The sequence below is a fragment of the Polypterus senegalus genome, chromosome 4 (genome assembly GCF_016835505.1).
Source record: "Polypterus senegalus isolate Bchr_013 chromosome 4, ASM1683550v1, whole genome shotgun sequence".
In the NCBI taxonomy this organism is placed as follows: domain Eukaryota; kingdom Metazoa; phylum Chordata; class Cladistia; order Polypteriformes; family Polypteridae; genus Polypterus; species Polypterus senegalus.
The window spans coordinates 231,738,682-231,764,393 of NC_053157.1; the positions used below are offsets into that span (position 1 = coordinate 231,738,682).

Genomic DNA, 25,712 nt, shown 5'->3' on the forward strand with positions numbered 1-25,712 from the left:
TCCTCTAACAATTTTATATTTAACCTCCATTGGAAGTCTTTGGTCTCGTCATCACCCCCTTTTTCTACTTCCACCTTCAACATACTATGATCCGAAAAAAACACTGGCTGCAATTTACATTTCTTTGGTTCATAAGTCTTGTCCATAAATATATAATCTATTCGGGAGGATTTTTTTCCTGCCCCTCTCCAAGTAACCCCTTTTTCTTTACCTTTCAGTTTTCTAAATACATCTATCATTTCACAATCTTTAATGATTTCTCCTAGTTTTTATGATGTTTTGTCCATTTGCTTGTTCTTTATTTTTTTGTTCAGTTGACCAATTAAAATCACCAACCACCATTAAGTTTTTTTCATTTGCCATTGTAATTTCTAAGAATCTTAACATTTCCATTCTCTCTACTGGTGTTGTTGGTGCGTATACATTTATCATATTCATAATATTATTTCCTTTTACCAGTTTTACTTTCATTAATCTCCCTTTTATAATTTCTTCAGATCCTTTTATTTCTATCTCCTTATTCTTTATTAATACTCCTATACCTGCATTTTTATTTTCATTCGTTCCTGAAAACACTGAGTTACCTTCTTTCCAATCCTTTGCGTACTTTTCATACGATTTTTTATTTGGTAAACTACACTCTAGCAAACAAAAAATATCTGCAGCAATGTCCTTCAGAAAGGAGAAAACTATTCTCCTCCTCTCCTTTCTCTTAATACTCCTTACATTTATTGTTACTATTTTTACTTTCATTTTTCTTCCCGTTATTTTGTTCTACCTCACCTCCCATTTTTCCTCTATTTGCTGCTGTTACATTCTTTTTTGCTTTTTTGGCTGCTATCCTTTCCGTTTTCCACTCCTCCACTCCTTTCATCCCTGTTGTTGTAAGAAACCCTTCCATGTCTCTAGATTCCAAATAGGAGGGATTTGCTCCCCATTCCTGGCTGTTTTCGTCCCCTTTGTCACCCTTTCTAGTGTTACCTGGTGACAACAGGTCTGGGCCACTTTTTTTTTTGTAACATTGGGTTTACTTGTGTCATCCCAATATTTTCTTCCATATCATCCTGCCCTGTGCTTTTCATTTGCACCTACTGAGATGATGGGCATAAAAGTGCAGATCCACTTAAGATCTCCATGATCTCTTCCGTATAGAACAATATGTTTTGTGAATACTGCTCCATTCTTCTCTCTATGTCTTGTTCTGTCTTTTCTTCTATAAGTGCTAAAATATCACTCTCTTCTCCATGTTTCGTCCCTTCTTCTTCCTCTAATCTTCTCTCACCCCTTTCTTCCAGACTTAAGGCCTCTGTTTCTTCATATGTCCTCAAGCTATTCCCTGGTGTTTTATTACTCTGCACTTCCTCCTTTTCTTCTTCTGATTCTTCATCCATCAGTGCAATAACTCTGTCTCTCATATTATTTGCTTTTACAACATTGGCGTAGGAGACAGGACAATCATTAAAGGCATGTGCTTCCTGTCCACATAAATTGCATATTATTGGTCATCTGCACGGTCTTGTGCTGTGTCCCTCCTCTTTGCAATTTCTGCACTTAATTGTTTTACAGTCTTATCGCTTTATGACCCTCCTTACCATACCTCCTACATAATTGGGGTTGTCCAGGGTAAAAGACGTGTCCTCTTACCACACCAATTTGTATAACCGGTGGCACGGGTACAACTCTGTCTGTTTCACTCTCCCCCTTCAGAACTACGTCAAACTTCACAAAACTGCAATAACCACGTAGATATATCTTGGATTTTTTATCTTCTCACTATACATAATTCTTCTCTTGTACATAGCTGCGTTTGCCGGTAGCACCTTAATACTGTTAACCAACCTAAATCTTTTTGTTTATTTGTCATTTCTTTAGCAGCAATTTGTTGCCATACTTTCTTTGTCTGTTCTTCTGTTAGTGATTGAATTTTAACTGCTATTTCTTGCTTTTCAATATATTTTTTAAGATCTTTAATCCTTCCCCATTTTTTTGCCCCTCCTTCCTCCCATTTATATTTCCTTAGGCATTTTGTTATTATTGTATAATATTCAGGTGCCTTAAAGGCAATTGGTCTGTTGTTTGCAGTTCTCCACAATTTCTCTTCTCAATTCAGCTCCCACTAAATACCTTATAATGTCCGCCATTTTACCTTTTTTGTTCAATGCCATATTAACTACTGTTGCTACATGTTTTAATATTAATTCCTGCTCTATTTTTGAAAAGCCTTTTTCTTTCTGTTTGGTTACTGTTTTTCGTGCTATTTTTTCGCACTTTGATCCCCACAAGAAAACAAAGCAAGTTCTCATAATTTTTTTCAAAATCTTTCGCGGTGGAAAGAACACCGTGGCTAAATATGCCAATTTTGGTAAAATTATTGCTTTTATCAGCAAAATTTTTCCTTCCATTGTCAGCCTTCTTAACTTCCAAAATCCTATTTTCTTATTAATTTTCTTTAACATTTCTTTCCATTCCTTATTTTCTGTATTTTTGTCTCCAAAATTTATACCCAGTATTTTAACCATATTTGCAATTTTTATCTTTCTTTCTGGCTTTTCTTTCCATTTCCCCCACAACACACAGTCACATTTTTTGAGATTTAAAGTCGAACCCGATGCCCTACAGAATGATTCTGTGTGTTCAATTATTTGGTTCACACTGTACACATCTCTTATCTTATAATGACTCTTACGTCATCCATATATGCAAACACTTTTATCTGTTGCCCCCCACTTCCTGGCACTTCCACTCCTCTTATATTTATGTCACTTCTAATCTTATTTAAAAGAGGCTCTATACATATAATAAACAACACTGCTGACAATGGGCACCCTTGTCTTACTCCACATTTCACCTTTATCTCCTCTGTTAGTTTATTATTTACTTTTATCTGACTTCTTATATCGTTATATATTACTTTTATCCATTCCACAAAAACTTCTGGCACTCCCATGTTTTGGAGTATCTTCCACATGTATTCATGTGAAATTTTGTCGAAGGCCATCTCCAAATCCAAATTTAAAATTCCAATATCCAGATTTCTCTCTCTCAAAAATTGAATACAGTCTCTAAAAACACATAGGTTATCTGCTGCACTTCTCCCCTGTACCACACATGCCTGTTCTTCTTGTATTACTTTGTCAATATTTGTTTTCAGTCTATTTGCCAAAACTCTAGTCAATATTTTATAATCTTGACATAACAATGTAATAGGTCTCCATCCTTTAATATTCGTTGTTTCTTCTTTTTTGGGAATAAGTGTAATTATTCCCCTTTTCATTGTTTCTGTCATTTCTTTGTCTTTTAAAATTTTGATAAACAAACCATATAAGTCATTTCTTATTATATCCCAAAATTCTAAATAGAACTCCATCGGCAAACCATCCTTCCCTGGAGTTTTTCCTCTGCTGCACATTTTAGCAGCCGACTCCACTTCTTCTATTTCTATATCTCGACACAAACTTTCCTTTTGTCCTTCTGCAAATCTTCGGTCTATCGTCTTTATCATTGTGTTGATATCCTCCTTGTTGATTTCTTTTTCTCTATAAATTTCTCTATAATGTGTCAGAAACATTTCCCTTATTTCATTATTTTCTCTTTTACTATTTCCATATTCACCTATTATTTCTACTATGTTGGCCTTTTTTCTCCTCTCCTTTACTTTCTTGAAGAAGTATCTAGAGCACTTCTCTCCTTCTTCTTGTTCTTGAACTCTACTCTGAAATTTTATCTTTTCTTCCTTTTTTTGTAGACTTTATGTAATTCTGATTAATGTTATGTTATGTAATTCTAATTTCTGTTTCTATTTTTCCATCATAATCCTCGATTGTATATAAATATTCCAGCCTTTCCTGCAGTTTTTTGGTTTCTTCTTTCTCCACCCTCGTCCTTTCTTTACCCTTTTTTTGGGAAAATTCCCTTGTGTTTTCCTTCATCATTTCCCACCATTTTTTTGAGTTCCGCACCATTCTTTTAAGGTTGCCCACCTTTGATAATACTGTATATACTCCTTCTTTATCTTCTTGTTTTCCAACAATTTCACATTTAGATTCCATACAATATGTTTTCTTTCTTCTTTATTTCCTTTTTCCAATTCCACTGCCAATATACTATGATCTGAGAAGAAAACTGGATGCAGATAACAACTTTTTGCTTCATAGTTTTTGTCCATAAATCCATCCATCCATCCATCCATCCTCTTCCGCTTATCCGAGGTCGGGTCGCGGGGGCAGCAGCTTAAGCAGAGAGGCCCAGACTTCCCTCTCCCGCCACTTCTTCCAGCTCTTCCGGGAGAATCCCATGCTTCCCAGGCCAGCCGGGAGACATAGTCCCTCCAGCGTGTCCTGGGTCTTCCCCGGGGCCTCCTCCCGGTTGGACGTGCCCGGAACACCTCACCAGGGAGGCGTCCAGGAAGCATCCTGATCAGATGCCCGAGCCACCTCATCTGACTCCTCTCGATGCGGAGGAGCAGCGGCTCTACTCTGAGCCCCTCCCGGATGACTGAGCTTCTCATCCTATCTTTAAGGGAAAGCCCAGACACCCTGTGGAGGAAACTCATTTCAGCCGCTTGTATTCGCGATCTCGTTCTTTCATTCACTACCCATAGCTCATGACCATAGATGAGGGTAGGAGCGTAGATCGACTGGTAAATTGAGAGTTTTGCCTTACGGCTCAGCTCCTTTTTAACCACGAAAGACCGATGCAGAGCCCGCATCACTGCGGATGCCACATCGATCCGCCTGTCGATCTCACGCTCCATTCTTCCCTCACTCGTGAACAAGACCCTGAGATACTTGAACTCCTCCACTTGGGGCAGGATCTCTCCCCCAACCCTGAGAGGGCACTCCACCCTTTTCCGGCTGAGGACCATGCTCTCGGATTTGGAGGTGCTGATTCTCATCCCAGCCGCTTCACACTCAGCTGCGAACCGATCCAGAGAGAACTGAAGATCACGGCCTGATGAAGCAAACAGGACAACATCATCTGCAAAAAGCAGTGACCCAATCCTGAGTCCACCAAACCGGACCCCTTCAACACCCTGGCTGCGCCTAGAAATTCTGTCCATAAAAGTTATGAACAGAATCGGTGACAAAGGGCAGCCCTGGCGGAGTCCAACTCTCACTGGAAACGGGCTCGACTTACTGCCGGCAATGCGGACCAAGCTCTGACACCGGTTGTACAGAGACCGAACAGCTCTTATCAGGGGTCCGGTAACCCATACTCCCGGAGCACCCCCCACAGGATTCCCCGAGGGACACGGTCGAATGCCTTTTCCAAGTCTACAAAACACATGTAGACCGGTCGAGCAAACTCCCATGCACCCTCCAGGACTCTGCTAAGGGTGAAGAGCTGGTCCACTGTTCCGCGACCAGGACGAAAACCACACTGTTCCTCCTGAATCCGAGGTTCGACTATCCGACGGACCCTCCTCTCCAGAACCCCCGAATAGACTTTTCCAGGGAGGCTGAGGAGTGTGATCCCTCTATAGTTGTCCATAAAGACATAATCAATTTGAGAAGTTTTTTTCCTGTCCCTCTCCATGTGCACCCTTTTTCTTCCCCTTTTAGTTTACGGTACACATCAATCATTTGAAAATCCTTAATTATTTCTTTTAATTTTTGGGAGGTTCGTTCAATCTGCTGGTCTTTCTTGTTTTCACTTGAACAATTAAAATCCCCCACCACTATTAAATTATTTTCGCTTGCCATTGTCAATTCTAAGATTTCTAAAATCTCCATTCTTTGGATTTGGGTTGTTGGTGCATAAATATTGATTAAGTTTACTGTATTATTTCCTTTAACCAATTTTACCTTTATTATTCTACCTTTAACAATTTCTTCACATTTTTTTTATTTCTATATCATGATTCTTTATTAGAATCCCAATTCCAGCATTTTTATTTTCATTTGTACCTGAGAAAATTTTTCTACCTTCTTCCCAATCCTCCTCATATCTTTTAAATGATTTTTCATTTGGCAAACTACACTCCTGTAAACAAAATATATCTGCCGGAATATCCTGCAGAAAGGAGAAAATTATTTTTCTCCTCTCCTTTCTCTTAATACTCCTGACATTTATCATTGCTATTTTAACTTTTATGCTTTCTTCTCGGGGGTTTTTCCACCTCTTCTCCTGGTTTCCCCCTATTTATTCCTACTACATTTTTCTTAACTTTTTTGCACCTTTTTTTTTCAATTTTCCACTCCTTTCATACCTGTTGTGGACAGGAACCCTTCCATGTCTTTTGTTTCCACAAAGGAGGGTATTGTCCCCCATTCTTGGCCCATTGCCTCAGTTTCCTCCGCCTTCCCAGAATTGCCTGGTGACAAAAGGTCAGGGCCCCGTTTCCGTTGTAACATGGGGTTAATTTGCATTTCCCCGATTTTCTCTTTCATCTCCTCCAAACCAGTATCCTCACTCATATCCTTTGGAGGCGATTGGCCTAATACTACATTGCCACTCAAAATTTCCATTATCTCTTCTGTATGAAAGAGTATATTGTTCGATTCTGCTCTCTACTCTTTCTTTTACTGTCTTGTCTTCCATAAATTTCAAAATATCACTCTCTCATATTTGCATATGAGACAGGGCAGTCCTTAAAAGTATGTGCTTCTTGTCCACATAAATTACATATTATACTTTTCCTACACTCCCTCTTGCTGTGCCCTTCTTCTTTGCAATTTCGGCATTTTATCACTATACATTCCTTGGCTTTATGTCCTTCTTTACCACACCTCCTACATACTTGAGGCTGGCCAGGGTAGAACACATGTCCTCGTACTACTCCTATCTGAATAACTGGGGGCAAATGCATCACCCGATCTGTACCAATCTCTTTCTTTAAAATTACATTAAATTTATACAACCCATTCTTAATACCATCTTCATCCGTCATCTGCATACTACTCTTTACCTCACAATACTGCAGTAACCATGTTGAAATGTCTTGTATCTTGACTTTCTCTGTATACATTATAACATTTACTTTTTTATCAAGTCTGTCACTCAAAGGAATTATCAAAAATTTGTCCAAAGTCAAGTTTACCTCCTTGTCCCTCTCTGTAGTTCGCAAACATTTGTCATACAGAAACCTTGTCTTAAAAACTACTTCAAAAGTAGTTTTCCCTGTAAAGGCAAATAAAAATTCAATCTCACCAGGGATGAATTTCAGCGCCTTTTGCATGACCTCCCTGCTGAACTCTTTCCGCTCCATTTGTTCCTCTTTCAGCTCGAAACGCACCACATTCCTCCTTTCTCTCCCATCGATTGGAATCCGTGTTGCCGGTCTTCCTCCTTCCTCCAAGCTCCATCTGCTCGTCGCTCCCAAATTGCATTCTTCCATTCGAACTGCTAGGAACCACCATTTCCGCCATCTTTCTCCAAAAATAAAATCGCCGCACACCAAACAGAAAAACAGGGTGGCGGACGTGCCAACCTACCCTGCTCTAAATCCGAGGCTGTGGGGCGTTCCGTACACCTGACAGAGAAAAACCAAAGGTATCGCCCCTGCCAGGTAAGTATGAGTTGTACAGCCCTGCGCTCAACATCCCACTACCTCGGCTTCGTCGCTTGGCGGCGGGTGGATTTCCCCAGCGTAGTCCTTGGTCCTTCGGGTTCCTTCGGGCTTCTTCAGCCTCTGGAACGCGCATGCGCAGTAGCTAGCCGCTGACCAGATGCCCGTGTGCTCCGTGACCCGGATGATGGGGTTGCAAAGACCTCACCACCTTGATTAGACAGGTTTCGCCAGCAAACCCAAGGTGCACCTCGCTCTTATGCAAACCAGACACCAATCGCTGGAGCATATTGGCTTGAAGGGAAACAGGAGGGGTAGGACTGAGCGGGACGCTGAATGATAAACAGCCGCCCAACAGCTTAGACAGGCGGCAAGCAGCAGGCAGGAGGCAAAGCTGCGAAAGAGGGAGGCGACCCTGCGCTCCAGAGACCGAGAGGAAGGTCCCCTCGGCGTGGGCGCTCGCACTCGGCAGCAAAGCACCCTCGGGAAGACCTGCGCCAAGGCCGCCGAGTGATCTGGGGCAGCCCTGGATACACGTTCGAGACTTGAGCCGGTGCTTGCCCTCCCTTTGATGGCACTATGGGATTGCACGTTAGCAAGGACACGAGGTTGCTGGTCCTTTCTGGACGATGGCCCCCTTTATAAAGTTTCAGGCTCCCCGTCTGAAGAGCTGCACGAGATCTATCTGTCTATCTATCCATCCATCCATGAGGAGGAACGGGGAAAAGGGGGGTCTTAAATGGGTGGCGAGAGCCGACAGAAGGGGATCATAAGCCTGAAGGACAACGTACATTGTAATTCAAAAGACATTCTGAAAAATTTCAAAAGAATGGCAAAAATAAAAAAAAATGAAGACAGACAGGGGAAGGAGAGAAAAAAAAACCATAGGGTTGTCGTATAGAAAAGAGGGCTTCCACAGTTGCCTATTTGGGGAGAGAAAAACAAGCAGCCATACCACTCTGAATACGCCCGATCTCGGAAGCTAAGCAGAGTCGGGCTCGGTTAGTATTTGGATGGGAGACCGTCTGGGAATACCGAGTGCTGTAAGCTTTTGCCTTTGTGCCATTAGGAGTCGCCCTTTACCTCGTCTTTTTCTTTTCCTCCTTCCACCCGTGTCAGAAGCTGGGCTTCTGGCAGCCGAGTGATCTGGGGCAGCCCTGGGTACACGTTCGAGACTTGAGCCGGTGCTTGCCCTCCCTTTGATTCCACTGTGGGATTGCACTTTAGCAAGGACACAAGGTTGCTGGTCCTTTCTGGACGATGCTCCCCTTTATAAAGTTGCAGGCTCCCCGTCTGAAGAGCTGCACGAGATCTATCTGTCTGTCTATCCATCCATCCATGAGGAGGAACTGGGAACAGGGCTGGTCTTAAATGGGTGGCGAGAGCCGACAGAAGGGGATCAGCATGAAGGACAACGTACATTGTAATTCAAAAGACATTCCGAAAAATTTCAAAAGAATGGCAAAACTAAAAAAAATGAAGACAGGCAGGGAAGGAGAGAAAAAAAACATAAGAATGTCGATAGAAAAGAGGGCTTCCACTGTTGCCTATTTGGGGAGAGAAAAACAAGCAGCCATCGCTTACGGCCATACCACTCTGAATCGCCCGACTCGTCTGATCTCGGAAGCTAAGCAGAGTCGGGCTCGGTTAGTACTTGGATGGGAGACCGCCTGGGAATACCGAGTGCTGTAAGCTTTTGCCTTTGTGCCATTAGGAGTCGCCCTTCACCTCGTCTTTTCTTTTCCTCCTTCCACCCGTGTCAGAAGCTGGGCTCTTGGCAGCCGAGTGATCTGGGGCAGCCCTGGGTACACGTTCGAGACTTGAGCCGGTGCTTGCCCTCCCTTTGATTCCACTGTGGGATTGCACTTTAGCAAGGACCCGAGGTTGCTGGTCCTTTCTGGACGATGCTCCCTTTATAAAGTTGCAGGCTCCCGTCTGAAGAGCTGCACGAGATCTATCTGTCTGTCTATCCATCCATCCATGAGGAGGAACTGGGAACAGGGCTGGTCTTAAATGGGTGGCGAGAGCCGACAGAAGGGGATCAGCATGAAGGACAACGTACATTGTAATTCAAAAGACATTCAAAAATTTCAAAAGAATGGCAAAACTAAAAAAAATGAAGACAGGCAGGGAAGGAGAGAAAAAAAACATAAGAATGTCGTATAGAAAAGAGGGCTTCCACTGTTGCCTATTTGGGGAGAGAAAACAAGCAGCCATCGTTTACGGCCATACCACTCTGAATACGCCCGAACTCGTCCGATCTCGGAAGCTAAGCAGAGTCGGGCTCGGTTAGTACTTGGATGGGAGACCACCTGGGAATACCGAGTGCTGTAAGCTTTTGCCTTTCTGCCAGCAGGTGTCGCCCTTCACCTCGTCTTTTTCTTTTGGCTCTTGGCAGCAAGGAAAGCGGCTTAAAATCAGTAAAGAGGCACAAAAAGGATGAATGATTATTTGTATTTTTGTTTTATTACGGTGGGTGAGGGTCCTTAAGATAAATAAATAAATTGATTAGTTAATTTAAATTAATATTTTTTTTGATACCATTTTTCTAGGGGCGGGGTTCTGAAAATAAATAAATAAATGGACAGACTGACAGACAGATTGACCGATTGACTGATTTTTGGAACTTCTTTATTTATTGCTTAAAGCTCCCAGAGCCGTTGTCTCACAGGGTCCTACTTCACAATCACCACCTCCATAAAATGAAACGCATGTTTTTTGTCTATTTTTTGAACCAGGATTATCAGGGGAGAGCGCGAACGCAGTCCCCCACTACCACAAATTATGCAGTCGAGTTTCCCGCATTTGGGGAAATCGCAGGGGTCAGCACACCCGGAGTGCAATGGATGAGCCTCGCCCTGGGAGAACCACTTTTTTTGTGCTAATTGCTTTATTCAATTAAAACCAATTAGTTTTATTTTCTTTCCGGTTTCCATCTGAACTCCATGACTTTTCCATAGCTTCTGTTTGATTTACCGCTTCCATTATAAAACATTTCAAACATTAAAATACATTACATATATAAAATTTTAAAAGTTTTCTCACTTACTTTACCTCAGGGATGGTCTTTTTTTTCTGGGCCTTGATTCATAAAGTTCTATGTTTCCTTTGGCCATCTGTAAAATACTTGTAATGGGGAGAAGTTTATCTTTTTTTGTATTGATCTGTCTTCTAATCCAAATTGCCTCCTTTATATAATTTATTCTTACCCATTCTTTCCTACACACATTTTCTTTTTTTGATCTGCCAAACATTACTATTTCTTTATCTATTTGTCCTTCTACTATTTTTTCCGCCCTTACTTTATTCCACACCACTTGTGCCTTTCTACATTCATACAAAACATGTTTGGCAGTTTCGATTTCCTTACACTGTGTGTAGGGACATTTTGGGTTTTTTACCGATTTTCTTTTGAACAGATTGTTATTTGTCTGGAGAATATCGTTTACGGCCTGCCATGCCAAGTCTTTCAAATTATTTGGTAGGTAATTACAGGATATAATTTCCCATATTTTTCCTGATTCCGCCTTAGTTGTTTCTTTGAGCCATGTGGCCGATTCCTTGCTCTTAGAAGTTTTCACAACTAGTCTCCAGTTTGCCCAAACTTTCCCTGCTTCTTTCCCAAAGTTATTACTTTCTAAGTAGTTCATTACAGGTTTGTAATTTTTAGCAATATTAAAGGCATATGGTCTTCTATTTGTTGTTTTATATAATTTATATTTTCTTATCGCCCATCCCATCATGTATCTGGCCATGTCCGCAACTTTTCCATTCCCTTCTCTAATTAATTTAATATAAGCGAAAGTGTACCTGAGTTTTAGAAGTTTTCTTAGGTCCGGAAAATCTCTTCGTCCTTTCGTTTTTGTTTTTACCAAGGTTTCTCTTTTTAACCTTTACCATTTTGATCCCCAGAAAAAATAAAAACATTGTCTTTCTATCCTTTTGAGGATCTCTCTTCTTGGTAAATATATAGTTGCCCAAAAGATCAATTTTGGCAATATGATAGACTTTAGGAGGAGGATTTTCCCCTCATAACTAAGGTTCCGTAATTTCCACAGCCCGGTTGTTTGATTTACGTATTTACACGTCCTCTTCCAATCTTTCTCCCCTTCTTTCTTGCACCCAAACCAGATTCCTAATATCTTTATAGGTTTTCTATGGGTTTTTATCTTGGAATTTGTGACCGCTGACCATTTTCCTTGGACACGACACTCTGTTTTTCTCCAATTTATTTTCATACCAGCAGCTTTACAAAACCTCTCCGTTGTCTCTAGCGCGCTATCAACTGACAATCCTTCTATTGCGAAAATTATAATGTCGTCCATGTACATGATACACTTAACTTCCATTCCTCCACTTCCCGGGATTTCTATCCCTTTGATGTCTTTATTTTTTCTAATCAGTGTTGCTAAGCTTTCTATTGCGAGTACAAATAAAATTGCGGAAAGTGGGCACCCTTGTCGTACGCCTCTCACGATCTTAATATCCTTTGTAAGATGCCCGTTTATCACTACTTTGCTCGTTATCCCTTGGTAGCATTCCCGAATCACTTTTATAACTTGTTGGGGTATTTTGAATCTTTCCAATGTTTTCCACAGAAATTCATGGTTGATGGAATCAAAAGCCTTCTCCATGTCAATATTTAACAGTCCCAAAGATAAATCTCGTTCCTTTGTGTACTTTATAATATCTCTAACTAAGATCAAATTGTCATTTATGGACCGGCCGGGGACTGCACACACCGGGGGCCTCATGTATAATGCCGTGCGTAGAACTTGCACTATAACATGGCGTAAGCACAAAAGCCGAAATGTGCTTTTACAGATACAGATTCCTGCATCTGGATTTTTCTGTGCGTACTCCAACTTCCACGTTCTTCCGTTACATAAATCCAGATCAGCGTGAAAACTAACGCTCGCACGCAAGATTATGTAACGCCCCAAATCCTCCCAGAATTACGCCTATTTGAATATGCAAATCAATATAAATCGCCCTTAAGCGCAGCCTTCTGTGAAAAGACAATGGGAAAAGCACAGGGAAAATATAAGAATTTCAGTGAATACCAAGTGGAGGCAAAGGAAAAACATACCATTTGTTCAAATAAACCGTGGGATAATCAACAAAATGAAGCTGATCGAGTGACATAGCGTGTTGGAGAAACATGGAAGCTCACGTTCACAAAATCGCACAGTGCCGGAAATAAAAAAGAAGTCACATATCAAAGTCGCCATGAAAAGAAGAGTTGTAAGCCCACTGTCTGAGTGTCATATGAAAGTTTATTAGGGTACAGAGAAAAAAGGCACACGGTGGGGAAAAAGCACGAAATGTCAACTTCAAATTCGACATTTCCACTTTTAATCACGTAGTTTATTTTGTCATTTAGTAGAACATTATAAACTTCATCTTAAAATCGTTTAATTAACCAGTTTCTCAAATCACATCGTAATTAAAGTAGCACGTTAAATGCTTTGTTTTGTATTTGATCTTCTATGTGCTCTGTGCGTGTGAATCACTACTTGCTTCTTAAACCGGCTCTCTTCCTCCAACTGGACACAGAGTCCATTACATTCGTGATATTACAGCTCTCTGAATAACTAAAATACTGAGATGTATACGTGATGTCATTTTCATGATGATAGGAGTTAAAGCACGTTATTAAACATGTTTCACTTCGATGAAATAATTTATTGTCGAAATTTGTCGCTGCATTTTTAGCTGTGTTGTTATTTTCTCTTTCTGTTTTATATTCAATATATATTGGCGTAGCCGCCACTGCAGTCAGTGCTTGTCTTTCCCAAGTAACCGATCGCCATACAATCAGCTCTGTAATAGACGTTAAGCCATCTGTGCTTAGCTATTCTTCAAAACGCTTAAAGAACATTGAAATATCTTCGTAGTACATGTTTAATTATTCTATCCTTCACGACACTCCCAGTGAAGAATATAGATTATTTAAATGAAGTTAAAGTTTTAGGTGTATAATTTAACAAACATATTTTTCTGCATTTCATCTTAAAAATGATATCGTCATCATATGTAAATACGCGCTTTATAAAGTGGCTCAGGTTGTGAGATATTATAACTGTAGTGCAAGTTTACAGTGAGGTGATTGTACTTATAAGTACAAACCGTTCTACAAGGAGCAATTGATTGAGTGCATTTAAAGTTCTTGGGATTAAACTGTTTCTGAACCGCGAGGTCCGTACAGGAAAGGCTTTAAAACATTTTGCAGTGGCTGAGACAGCGTGTGCTTAATGCCGTATACCGATAATTCTCTTTCCGATCTGCTGCTGCTGTGATTCACACTCAGATACAGTGATATAAATACTCCGAGTCGTGCAGTGAGAGTAATATGGAAAAAGATGATCCACTGTGGCAACTCCTAACGGGAGGAGCTTAAAGAAGAAGAAGAAGAAGGAGAAGTGAGAGTAACAACGCTAAAGCAGTTATGGCATTTGGAATACTATGGCTGTTCCCTGAACCATTATATTGTTACGAGTTAATTACAATCAGATGCATTACACTAATAAACAATATGCGGTTAGTTTCTGTGTATTTATAAAGCCGCGTCATGAAAATAATGAGTAATCACACAAGAACAATACCATTGCTTTGACGCTGGGTGCCGCCAGTTTGCAAAACCGAGCGGAGAACTTGCATACGACAAGGCATGAGGTACCGTGGAAAAGTGCGTGGCTTTACGCCAAGTGTAGGTTTTATACATCGGGATTTGAACGTGGTGCGTACGCACCGTTTATACATGAGGCCCCTGGTCTTCTTGAATGATATCCCTCAGGACTTCCATAAAACGATTTGCAACAACCTTAGTTAGCAGTTTATAATCCTGACATAAGAGGGTTATTGGCCTCCAGTTAGTAATTTCTGTTTTGCCCCCATCTTTTGGGATCAAAGTGATAGTTCCGTTCTTCCATGATTTGGGGCCTTCTTCCCCTCTCAATATTTCTTGGAAGATCTCCAACATATCTTCTTTAATTAAGGGCCAGAACGTTATGTAAAATTCTGCCGTTAGTCCGTCTGCACCCGGTGTCTTGTTTTTCTTCATGGTTTTCATTGGTTTGTCAAGTTCGTTCATGTTGAACTCCTTTATCATTTCTGTTTGTTGTTGTTTTGTGATCTTCCTATCGATCTCTTTCTGCACTTCTATCTGGATTTCTCTGTTTTTACGGCTGTATAACTCTCCGAAGAAGGTTTCTACCATTTGCTGTTTTTTTTCCTCTTCTGTTTGTATGTTCCCTTCTTTGTCTTTCAGGGAGTCAATACTGCTCTTTTTAATCCTTTGTTTTATTTTTTTGAAGAAGAAGCGTGTTCACTTCTCATCCTCTTCCAAATACTGAACCCTACTTTGGAACTTTAGTTTCTCCTCCTTTCTCTTGAAGATGTCCACCATTTCTGCCTTTATCTGCTCCACCTGTCTCCCGGTCCCTATCCCTCCTTTTTCCAGCTGATATGCTTCTTCCAGCTCTTCTTGAAGCAGCACTAACTGTTCTTTCTCTCTCTTATTTTTTTCTTTTCCTTTTCTTTGAAAAAAGAGCTTGGCCCTAGAGTTTTCGAACTCTGCTCTAATTTCTTGATCTTCTAAAAGTAGCGTGTTTAGCTTCCAAAACCCTTTGCCTCTGTTGTTCCTGTTTTCTCCCTCACATTCCGACAAAATAACATTGTGATCAGAAAAACAGGTTGGTTTAATTTGAAAGCTTTTAGTTGTATATCTCGCACTACTTAAGATGTAATCTATTCTTGATCTCCAGTTCCCCCCTTCTGCTCTCCATGTATATCCATCTTTCTCCTTCTCTATCTCTGTGAAGTGATCTTTTATTAGGAAGTCTTTCATCATGTTGATTAAGAACCTAGATGTTTTATCCAGGGTGGCGCAGTGGTAGTGCTGCTGCCTCGCAGTTAGGAGACCCGGGTTCGTTTCCCGGGTCCTCCCTGCGTGGAGTTTGCATGTTCTCCCCGTGTCTGCATGGGTTTCCTCTGGGCACTCCGGTTTCCTCCCACAATCTGAAGACATGCAGGTTAGGTGGATTGGTGATTCTAAATTGGCCCTAGTGGTGTGCTTGGTGTGTTTGTGTGTGTCCTGCGGTGGGTTGGCACCCTGCCCAGGATTGGTTCCTGCCTTGTGCCCTGTGTTTGCTGGGATTGGCTCTGGAAGACCCCCGTGACCCTGTATTCGGATTCAGCGGGTTAGAGAATGGATGGATGGATGGATGTTTTATCCAAGGATCTTTTCTTTTTAGACTATTTGACAGTTGATGTCTCCGGCTATTATAACTTCTTCCATCCCTTGTAGTTCTGTCCTTAATTTGTGGAAGACTTCCATCCTCTCATTAGTTTGTGGGGGTGCATATATATTTACAATAGTATGCTTTTCCCCATCCATGTTAACAGCTAGGGTGGCTAGTCTTCCCTGAAGAATTATCTCAAAACTTATGACTTCGATATTTTTGTTTTTAATTAAAAACCCTATCCCCGCACTCTTACTTTCATTCGAACCAGAAAAGAAAGCTTCCCCTCCTTTCCAAACTTCTTCATATCTTGAATATGACCTCTGAAAGGGGAGGCCACATTCTTGGATACAAATAATATCTGCTTCTATCTCTTGAAGGGCTCTAAACACCATTTCTCTTTTACTTCCCCTCTTGATGCTTCTGACGTTAATTGAAGCAATCCTCATGGGTTTTGGGTTATTTAAATGTCTTCTTTCTTTCTTCCTCTTCTGGTCTCCTCTTCTTGTTTCTATCGCTCTCTAGAGTGCGTGATCTCTTTTTGTTTTGTTCCTTCATCAGGGTGATTTTTGAGAAGGCTTCGACCGATTCTTTTCTAAGGAAAGTCGCTTTTGGGCTGGCTGTTACCTCTCCACTATCTTTTCCATCTACTTGTTCATTACTCTCTTGCACTAATTGATACCAATCCTTGATCCCTGTATTATCATTGTCTATTGTGGGTATTAGAGGTGAGCTTAGTAATATGTTGGTCATCTCCTCTAGTTCCTGTTGAATATTCCCCAGACTGTTTTGCATATTCCCTTCTCTGCTACCCAGGGAAGAGAATTTCTCCTCATCTTCTTTCTTATTCTTCTCTTCCACTGTCTGATTCCCTCTTGGGACCTCACTACCTTCTATTTGACCCTTACGCTTTTCATCACTTCCAATAGGGGTTTGAAATAACACAACGCTATTTCCCCCTTCTTCTTCGCTTACTTCCTCTTCTTCTTCTTCCTCTCGTCTTAATTGGATGTTAACTGTCTCTACCTTTTTACACTTATTTGCATATGACAACGGGCAACTTTTAAAACTGTGGGTATTTTTCCCCACACAGATGACACATTATTTTTTCTTGGCAGTTCCTTGTCAGGTGCCCCAACTCTCCGCAATTTTACATTTTTCCTGTTTGCAGTCAGCCGCTACGTGCCCTTCCTGTTCGCACTTTCTGCACATCTTCGGCTGACTGCTGTAAAATATTATCCCTCTGATTGCGCCAATCTGGATAGTCAGTGGCAGGTGTTTGAGATCACCTTCCTCACTGATTCTCAACTTTACTTGAAAGTTGTAATAGCCTGTTTTAATTCCGTGCTCGTCTCTTCCTGCCATCCCTCTTTCAACTTTACAAAACCTTCCTAACCACTGTTGAATGTTCTCTATTCTAATTTTTTCAGACAACATGGCAACAGTGATCGATTTTGTTTCCCTCTGTGCTAGGGACTGCATTGTCATGTCTACTAAAACCAATTCCATTTCCCTTTTTTCCTTCCACACCTTAAGACACCTTTCCACCAACATGCTATTTGTAAAAACCAACTCGAAGGTTTGTCTATCTGGGAGAGCAAAAATAAAATCAACTTGCCTGGGAAGAAATCCGAGGATTCCCAGCAGGATGGTGGTCATGAACGATTTCCGGTCCATCTTCTGCTCGTTCATCAACTGGAACCGAACTGCATTTTTCGATCCTCTTCCGGAACCATTCTCGAGCCGTGGGCTCCTCTTGTCCACTCGATGGCAATTTTCGCCGTCGTCGTCGTCTTCCTCACTCTCTTCTTTGTTTGCTTCTTTTCAAACAGCTCAGGAACACAACCTACAATCTTAAACCGCCGCGCACCCAAGGGCTGAAAAAGTGGTGGGCCTGCCAACCTACTTACCAAACCAGGGGCCGTGAGGCGGTCCCTAAACCAAAACAGGAGAGATGGTATCTCCCCTGCCAGGTAAGTATGAGCAGCCGAGTGATCTGGGGCAGCCCTGGGTACACGTTCGAGACTTGAGCCGGTGCTTGCCCTCCCTTTGATTCCACTGTGGGATTGCACTTTAGCAAGGACACGAGGTTGCTGGTCCTTTCTGGACGATGCTCCCTTTATAAAGTTGCAGGCTCCCGTCTGAAGAGCTGCACGAGATCTATCTGTCTGTCTATCCATCCATCCATGAGGAGGAACTGGGAACAGGGCTGGTCTTAAATGGGTGGCGAGAGCCGACAGAAGGGGATCAGCATGAAGGACAACGTACATTGTAATTCAAAAGACATTCGAAAAATTTCAAAAGAATGGCAAAACTGAACAAAAATGAAGACAGGCAGGGAAGGAGAGAAAAAAAAACATAAGAATGTCGTATAGAAAAGAGGGCTTCCACTGTTGCCTATTTGGGGAGAGAAAAACAAGCAGCCATCGTTTACGGCCATACCACTCTGAATACGCCCGAACTCGTCCGATCTCGGAAGCTAAGCAGAGTCGGGCTCGGTTAGTACTTGGATGGGAGACCGCCTGGGAATACCGAGTGCTGTAAGCTTTTGCCTTTGTGCCATTAGGAGTCGCCCTTCACCTCGTCTTTTCTTTTCCTCCTTCCACCCGTGTCAGAAGCTGGGCTCTTGGCAGCCGAGTGATCTGGGGCAGCCCTGGGTACACGCTCGAGACTTGAGCCGGTGCTTGCCCTCCCTTTGATTCCACTGTGGGATTGCACTTTAGCAAGGACACGAGGTTGCTGGTCCTTTCTGGACGATGCTCCACTTTATACAGTTGCAGGCTCCCGTCTGAAGAGCTGCACGAGATCTATCTGTCTGTCTATCCATCCATCCATGAGGAGGAACTGGGAACAGGGCTGGTCTTAAATGGGTGGCGAGAGCCGACAGAAGGGGATCAGCATGAAGGACAACGTACATTGTAATTCAAAAGACATTCGAAAAATTTCAAAAGAATGGCAAAACTAAAAAAAATGAAGACAGGCAGGGAAGGAGAGAAAAAAAAACCATAAGAATGTCGTATAGAAAAGAGGGCTTCCACTGTTGCCTATTTGGGGAGAGAAAAACAAGCAGCCATCGTTTACGGCCATACCACTCTGAATACGCCCGAACTCGTCTGATCTCGGAAGCTAAGCAGAGTCGGGCTCGGTTAGTACTTGGATGGGAGACCTCCTGGGAATCCCGAGTGCTGTAAGCTTTTGCCTTTCTGCCAGCAGGTGTCGCCCTTCACCTCGTCTTTTTCTTTTGGCTCTTGGCAGGAAGGAAAGCGGCTTAAAATCAGTAAAGAGGCACAAAAAGGATGAATGATTATTTGTATTATTGTTTTATTACGGTGGGTGAGGGTCCTTAAGATAAATAAATAAATTGATTAGTTAATTTAAATTAATATTATTTTTGATACCATTTTTCTAGGGGGCGGGGGTTCTGAAAATAAATAAATAAATGGACAGACTGACAGACAGATTGACCGATTGACTGATTTTTGGAACTTCTTTATTTATTGCTTAAAGCTCCCAGAGCCGTTGTGTCACAGGCTCCTGCTTCACAATCACCACCTCCATAAAATGAAACACATGTTTTCAGTCTATTTTTTGAACCGGGATTATCAGGGAGAGCGCAACGCAGTCCCCACTACCACAAATTATGCAATCGAGTTTCCCGCATTTGGGGAAATCGCAGAGGTCAGCACACCCGAGTGCAATGGATGAGCCTCGCCCTGGGAGAACCACCTTAGTGATCATGGTATCTCCCCTGCCAGGTAAGTATGAGTTGTTCAGCCCGGCGCTCATCCTCCCACTTCTTCGCTTCGCCGCCGGCAGCGGAGGATTTCCCCAGCGCAGTCCTCGGTCCTTCGGGCTCCTTCGGGATCCTTCGGGCTTCTTCGGCCTCTGGAGCGCGCATGCGCGGAGTTAGCCACTCACCAGACGCCCGTGTGCCCCGTGACTCGGATGACGGGTTTGCAAAGACCTCACCACCTTGATTAGACAGGTTTCGCCAGCAATCCCAAGGTGCACCTCGCTCTTATGCAAACCAGCCACGCATCGCTGGAGCTTATTGGCTGGAAGAGAAACAGGAGAGATAGGACTGGGCGGGACGCTGAATGATAAACAGCCGCTCAACAGCTTAGACAGGCGGCAGGCGGCAAGCGGCAGGGGGGAGGACGCAAAGCTGCGAAATAGGGAGGCGATCCTGCGCCCGGAGACCGAGAGGAAGAACACCTCGGCGTGGCGCCGCACACGGCAGCAAAGCACCATCGGGAAGACCTGCGCCGAGGCCGAGTGATCTGGGGCAGCCCTGGGTACAAGTTCGAGACTTGAGCCGGTGCTTGCCCTTCCTTTGATTCCACTGTGGGATTGCACTTTAGCAAGGACACGAGGTTGCTGGTCCTTTCTGGACGATGCTCCCTTTATAAAGTTGCAGGCTCCCTTCTGAAGAGCTGCACGAGATCTATCTGTCTGTCTATCCATCCATCCATGAGGAGGAACTGGGAACAGGGCTGGTCTTAAATGGGTGGCGAGAGCCGACAGAAGGGGATCAGCATGAAGGACAACGTACATTGTAATTCAAAAGACATTCGAAAAATTTCAAAAGAATGGCAAAACTAAAAAAAATGAAGACAGGCAGGGAAGGAGAGAAAAAAAACATAAGAATGTCGTATAGAAAAGAGGGCTTCCACTGTTGCCTATTTGGGGAGAGAAAAACAAGCAGCCATCGTTTACGGCCATACCACTCTGAATACGCCCGAACTCGTCTGATCTCGGAAGCTAAGCAGAGTCGGGCTCGGTTAGTACTTGGATGGGAGACCGCCTGGGAATACCGAGTGCTGTAAGCTTTTGCCTTTGTGCCATTAGGAGTCGCCCTTCACCTCGTCTTTTTCTTTTCCTCCTTCCACCCGTGTCAGAAGCTGGGCTCTTGGCAGCCGAGTGATCTGGGGCAGCCCTGGGTACACGTTCGAGACTTGAGCCGGTGCTTGCCCTCCCTTTGATTCCACTGTGGGATTGCACTTTAGCAAGGACACGAGGTTGCTGGTCCTTTCTGGACGATGCTCCCTTTATAAAGTTGCAGGCTCCCGTCTGAAGAGCTGCACGAGATCTATCTGTCTGTCTATCCATCCATCCATGAGGAGGAACTGGGAACAGGGCTGGTCTTAAATGGGTGGCGAGAGCCGACAGAAGGGGATCAGCATGAAGGACAACGTACATTGTAATTCAAAAGACATTCGAAAAATTTCAAAAGAATGGCAAAACTAAAAAAAATGAAGACAGGCAGGGAAGGAGAGAAAAAAAACATAAGAATGTCGTATAGAAAAGAGGGCTTCCACTGTTGCCTATTTGGGGAGAGAAAACAAGCAGCCATCGTTTACGGCCATACCACTCTGAATACGCCCGAACTCGTCTGATCTCGGAAGCTAAGCAGAGTCGGGCTCGGTTAGTACTTGGATGGGAGACCGCCTGGGAATACCGAGTGCTGTAAGCTTTTGCCTTTGTGCCATTAGGAGTCGCCCTTCACCTCGTCTTTTCTTTTCCTCCTTCCACCCGTGTCAGAAGCTGGGCTCTTGGCAGCCGAGTGATCTGGGGCAGCCCTGGGTACACGTTCGAGACTTGAGCCGGTGCTTGCCCTCCCTTTGATTCCACTGTGGGATTGCACTTTAGCAAGGACACGAGGTTGCTGGTCCTTTCTGGACGATGCTCCCTTTATAAAGTTGCAGGCTCCCGTCTGAAGAGCTGCACGAGATCTATCTGTCTGTCTATCCATCCATCCATGAGGAGGAACTGGGAACAGGGCTGGTCTTAAATGGGTGGCGAGAGCCGACAGAAGGGGATCAGCATGAAGGACAACGTACATTGTAATTCAAAAGACATTCGAAAAATTTCAAAAGAATGGCAAAACTAAAAAAAATGAAGACAGGCAGGGAAGGAGAGAAAAAAAAACATAGGGATGTCGTATAGAAAAGAGGGCTTCCATAGTTGCCTATTTGGGGAGAGAAAACAAGCAGCCATCGCTTACGGCCATACCACTCTGAATACGCCCGAACTCGTCTGATCTCGGAAGCTAAGCAGAGTCGGGCTCGGTTAGTACTTGGATGGGAGACCGCCTGGGAATACCGAGTGCTGTAAGCTTTTGCCTTTGTGCCATTAGGAGTCGCCCTTCACCTCGTCTTTTTCTTTTCCTCCTTCCACCCGTGTCAGAAGCTGGGCTCTTGGCAGCCGAGTGATCTGGGGCAGCCCTGGGTACGAGTTCGAGACTTGAGCCGGTGCTTGCCCTCCCTTTGATTCCACTGTGGGATTGCACTTTAGCAAGGACACGAGGTTGCTGGTCCTTTCTGGACGATGCTCCCTTTATAAAGTTGCAGGCTCCCGTCTGAAGAGCTGCACGAGATCTATCTGTCTGTCTATCCATCCATCCATGAGGAGGAACTGGGAACAGGGCTGGTCTTAAATGGGTGGCGAGAGCCGACAGAAGGGGATCAGCATGAAGGACAACGTACATTGTAATTCAAAAGACATTCGAAAAATTTCAAAAGAATGGCAAAACTAAAAAAAATGAAGACAGGCAGGGGAAGGAGAGAAAAAAAAAACATAAGAATGTCGTATAGAAAAGAGGGCTTCCACTGTTGCCTATTTGGGGAGAGAAAACAAGCAGCCATCGTTTACGGCCATACCACTCTGAATACGCCCGAACTCGTCTGATCTCGGAAGCTAAGCAGAGTCGGGCTCGGTTAGTACTTGGATGGGAGACCGCCTGGGAATACCGAGTGCTGTAAGCTTTTGCCTTTGTGCCATTAGGAGTCGCCCTTCACCTCGTCTTTTCTTTTCCTCCTTCCACCCGTGTCAGAAGCTGGGCTCTTGGCAGCCGAGTGATCTGGGGCAGCCCTGGGTACACGTTCGAGACTTGAGCCGGTGCTTGCCCTCCCTTTGATTCCACTGTGGGATTGCACTTTAGCAAGGACACGAGGTTGCTGGTCCTTTCTGGACGATGCTCCCTTTATAAAGTTGCAGGCTCCCGTCTGAAGAGCTGCACGAGATCTATCTGTCTGTCTATCCATCCATCCATGAGGAGGAACTGGGAACAGGGCTGGTCTTAAATGGGTGGCGAGAGCCGACAGAAGGGGATCAGCATGAAGGACAACGTACATTGTAATTCAAAAGACATTCGAAAAATTTCAAAAGAATGGCAAAACTAAAAAAAATGAAGACAGGCAGGGAAGGAGAGAAAAAAAACATAAGAATGTCGTATAGAAAAGAGGGCTTCCACTGTTGCCTATTTGGGGAGAGAAAACAAGCAGCCATCGTTTACGGCCATACCACTCTGAATACGCCCGAACTCGTCTGATCTCGGAAGCTAAGCAGAGTCGGGCTCGGTTAGTACTTGGATGGGAGACCGCCTGGGAATACCGAGTGCTGTAAGCTTTTGCCTTTGTGCCATTAGGAGTCGCCCTTCACCTCGTCTTTTCTTTTCCTCCTTCCACCCGTGTCAGAAGCTGGGCTCTTGGCAGCCGAGTGATCTGGGGCAGCCCTGGGTACACGCTTCGAGACTTGAGCCGGTGCTTGCCCTCCCTTTGATTCCACTGTGGGATTGCACTTTAGCAAGGACACGAGGTTGCTGGTCCTTTCTGGACGATGCTCCCCTTTATAAAGTTGCAGGCTCCCGTCTGAAGAGCTGCACGAGATCTATCTGTCTGTCTATCCATCCATCCATGAGGAGGAACTGGGAACAGGGCTGGTCTTAAATGGGTGGCGAGAGCCGACAGAAGGGGATCAGCATGAAGGACAACGTACATTGTAATTCAAAAGACATTCGAAAAATTTCAAAAGAATGGCAAAACTAAAAAAAATGAAGACAGGCAGGGAAGGAGAGAAAAAAAAAAACATAAGAATGTCGTATAGAAAAGAGGGCTTCCATAGTTGCCTATTTGGGGAGAGAAAAACAAGCAGCCATCGTTTACGGCCATACCACTCTGAATACGCCCGAACTCGTCCGATCTCGGAAGCTAAGCAGAGTCGGGCTCGGTTAGTACTTGGATGGGAGACCTCCTGGGAATACCGAGTGCTGTAAGCTTTTGCCTTTCTGCCAGCAGGTGTCGCCCTTCACCTCGTCTTTTTCTTTTGGCTCTTGGCAGGAAGGAAAGCGGCTTAAAATCAGTAAAGAGGCACAAAAAGGATGAATGATTATTTGTATTATTGTTTTATTACGGTGGGTGAGGGTCCTTAAGATAAATAAATAAATTGATTAGTTAATTTAAATTAATATTATTTTTGATACCATTTTTCTAGGGGGCGGGGGTTCTGAAAATAAATAAATAAATGGACAGACTGACAGACAGATTGACCGATTGACTGATTTTGGAACTTCTTTATTTATTGCTTAAAGCTCCCAGAGCCGTTGTGTCACAGGCTCCTGCTTCACAATCACCACCTCCATAAAATGAAACACATGTTTTCAGTCTATTTTTTGAACCGGGATTATCAGGGGAGAGCGCGAACGCAGTCCCCCACTACCACAAATTATGCAATCGAGTTTCCCGCATTTGGGGAAATCGCAGAGGTCAGCACACCCGGAGTGCAATGGATGAGCCTCGCCCTGGGAGAACCACCTTAGTGATCATGGTATCTCCCCTGCCAGGTAAGTATGAGTTGTTCAGCCCGGCGCTCATCCTCCCACTTCTTCGCTTCGCCGCCGGCAGCGGAGGATTTCCCCAGCGCAGTCCTCGGTCCTTCGGGCTCCTTCGGGATCCTTCGGGCTTCTTCGCCTCTGGAGCGCGCATGCGCGGAGTTAGCCACTCACCAGACGCCCGTGTGCCCCGTGACTCGGATGACGGGTTTGCAAAGACCTCACCACCTTGATTAGACAGGTTTCGCCAGCAATCCCAAGGTGCACCTCGCTCTTATGCAAACCAGCCACGCATCGCTGGAGCTTATTGGCTGGAAGAGAAACAGGAGAGATAGGACTGGGCGGACGCTGAATGATAAACAGCCGCTCAACAGCTTAGACAGGCGGCAGGCGGCAGGCGGCAGGAGGACGCAAAGCTGCGAAATAGGGAGGCGATCCTGCGCTCCGGAGACCGAGAGGAAGAACACCTCGGCGTGGCGCCGCACACGGCAGCAAAGCACCATCGGGAAGACCTGCGTCGAGGCCGCCGAGTGATCTGGGGCAGCCCTGGGTACAAGTTCGAGACTTGAGCCGGTGCTTGCCCTTCCTTTGATTCCACTGTGGGATTGCACTTTAGCAAGGACACGAGGTTGCTGGTCCTTTCTGGACGATGCTCCCCTTTATAAAGTTGCAGGCTCCCGTCTGAAGAGCTGCACGAGATCTATCTGTCTGTCTATCCATCCATCCATGAGGAGGAACTGGGAACAGGGCTGGTCTTAAATGGGTGGCGAGAGCCGACAGAAGGGGATCAGCATGAAGGACAACGTACATTGTAATTCAAAAGACATTCGAAAATTTCAAAAGAATGGCAAAACTAAAAAAAATGAAGACAGGCAGGGAAGGAGAGAAAAAAAACATAAGAATGTCGTATAGAAAAGAGGGCTTCCACTGTTGCCTATTTGGGGAGAGAAAAACAAGCAGCCATCGTTTACGGCCATACCACTCTGAATACGCCCGAACTCGTCTGATCTCGGAAGCTAAGCAGAGTCGGGCTCGGTTAGTACTTGGATGGGAGACCGCCTGGGAATACCGAGTGCTGTAAGCTTTTGCCTTTGTGCCATTAGGAGTCGCCCTTCACCTCGTCTTTTCTTTTCCTCCTTCCACCCGTGTCAGAAGCTGGGCTCTTGGCAGCCGAGTGATCTGGGGCAGCCCTGGGTACACGTTCGAGACTTGAGCCGGTGCTTGCCCTCCCTTTGATTCCACTGTGGGATTGCACTTTAGCAAGGACACGAGGTTGCTGGTCCTTTCTGGACGATGCTCCCCTTTATAAAGTTGCAGGCTCCCGTCTGAAGAGCTGCACGAGATCTATCTGTCT

The 25,712-nt window shown here is 44.0% G+C and overlaps 13 non-coding genes and 2 pseudogenes across 13 annotated transcripts; 12 read left to right on the top strand and 3 right to left on the bottom strand.

The window, feature by feature from the left end:
* Positions 1–8,448: 8,448 nt before the first annotated feature.
* LOC120529121 lies at positions 8,449–8,557 on the top strand (annotated as a pseudogene).
* A 528-nt stretch (positions 8,558–9,085) lies between these two features.
* LOC120529103 lies at positions 9,086–9,202 on the top strand (annotated as a pseudogene).
* A 523-nt stretch (positions 9,203–9,725) lies between these two features.
* LOC120529218 lies at positions 9,726–9,844 on the top strand. Its single transcript, XR_005633723.1, has one exon. It is a non-coding gene; the product is annotated as a 5S ribosomal RNA (ribosomal RNA).
* Positions 9,845–10,251: 407 nt separating this feature from the next.
* Positions 10,252–10,423, bottom strand: LOC120529163. The gene has a single exon (XR_005633679.1). It is a non-coding gene; the product is annotated as a U1 spliceosomal RNA (small nuclear RNA).
* Positions 10,424–18,178: 7,755 nt separating this feature from the next.
* Positions 18,179–18,297, top strand: LOC120529128. Its single transcript, XR_005633645.1, has one exon. It is a non-coding gene; the product is annotated as a 5S ribosomal RNA (ribosomal RNA).
* A 528-nt stretch (positions 18,298–18,825) lies between these two features.
* On the top strand, positions 18,826–18,944 carry LOC120529082. Its single transcript, XR_005633623.1, has one exon. It is a non-coding gene; the product is annotated as a 5S ribosomal RNA (ribosomal RNA).
* Positions 18,945–19,353: 409 nt separating this feature from the next.
* LOC120529150 lies at positions 19,354–19,513 on the bottom strand. Its single transcript, XR_005633667.1, has one exon. It is a non-coding gene; the product is annotated as a U1 spliceosomal RNA (small nuclear RNA).
* Positions 19,514–20,460: 947 nt separating this feature from the next.
* Positions 20,461–20,579, top strand: LOC120529221. Its single transcript, XR_005633726.1, has one exon. It is a non-coding gene; the product is annotated as a 5S ribosomal RNA (ribosomal RNA).
* Positions 20,580–21,104: 525 nt separating this feature from the next.
* LOC120529222 lies at positions 21,105–21,223 on the top strand. Its single transcript, XR_005633727.1, has one exon. It is a non-coding gene; the product is annotated as a 5S ribosomal RNA (ribosomal RNA).
* A 525-nt stretch (positions 21,224–21,748) lies between these two features.
* LOC120529060 lies at positions 21,749–21,867 on the top strand. The gene has a single exon (XR_005633601.1). It is a non-coding gene; the product is annotated as a 5S ribosomal RNA (ribosomal RNA).
* Positions 21,868–22,395: 528 nt separating this feature from the next.
* LOC120529223 lies at positions 22,396–22,514 on the top strand. Its single transcript, XR_005633728.1, has one exon. It is a non-coding gene; the product is annotated as a 5S ribosomal RNA (ribosomal RNA).
* Positions 22,515–23,038: 524 nt separating this feature from the next.
* LOC120529061 lies at positions 23,039–23,157 on the top strand. Its single transcript, XR_005633602.1, has one exon. It is a non-coding gene; the product is annotated as a 5S ribosomal RNA (ribosomal RNA).
* Positions 23,158–23,687: 530 nt separating this feature from the next.
* On the top strand, positions 23,688–23,806 carry LOC120529195. The gene has a single exon (XR_005633701.1). It is a non-coding gene; the product is annotated as a 5S ribosomal RNA (ribosomal RNA).
* Positions 23,807–24,214: 408 nt separating this feature from the next.
* Positions 24,215–24,378, bottom strand: LOC120529134. The gene has a single exon (XR_005633651.1). It is a non-coding gene; the product is annotated as a U1 spliceosomal RNA (small nuclear RNA).
* Positions 24,379–25,323: 945 nt separating this feature from the next.
* On the top strand, positions 25,324–25,442 carry LOC120529062. Its single transcript, XR_005633603.1, has one exon. It is a non-coding gene; the product is annotated as a 5S ribosomal RNA (ribosomal RNA).
* Positions 25,443–25,712: the final 270 nt, after the last annotated feature.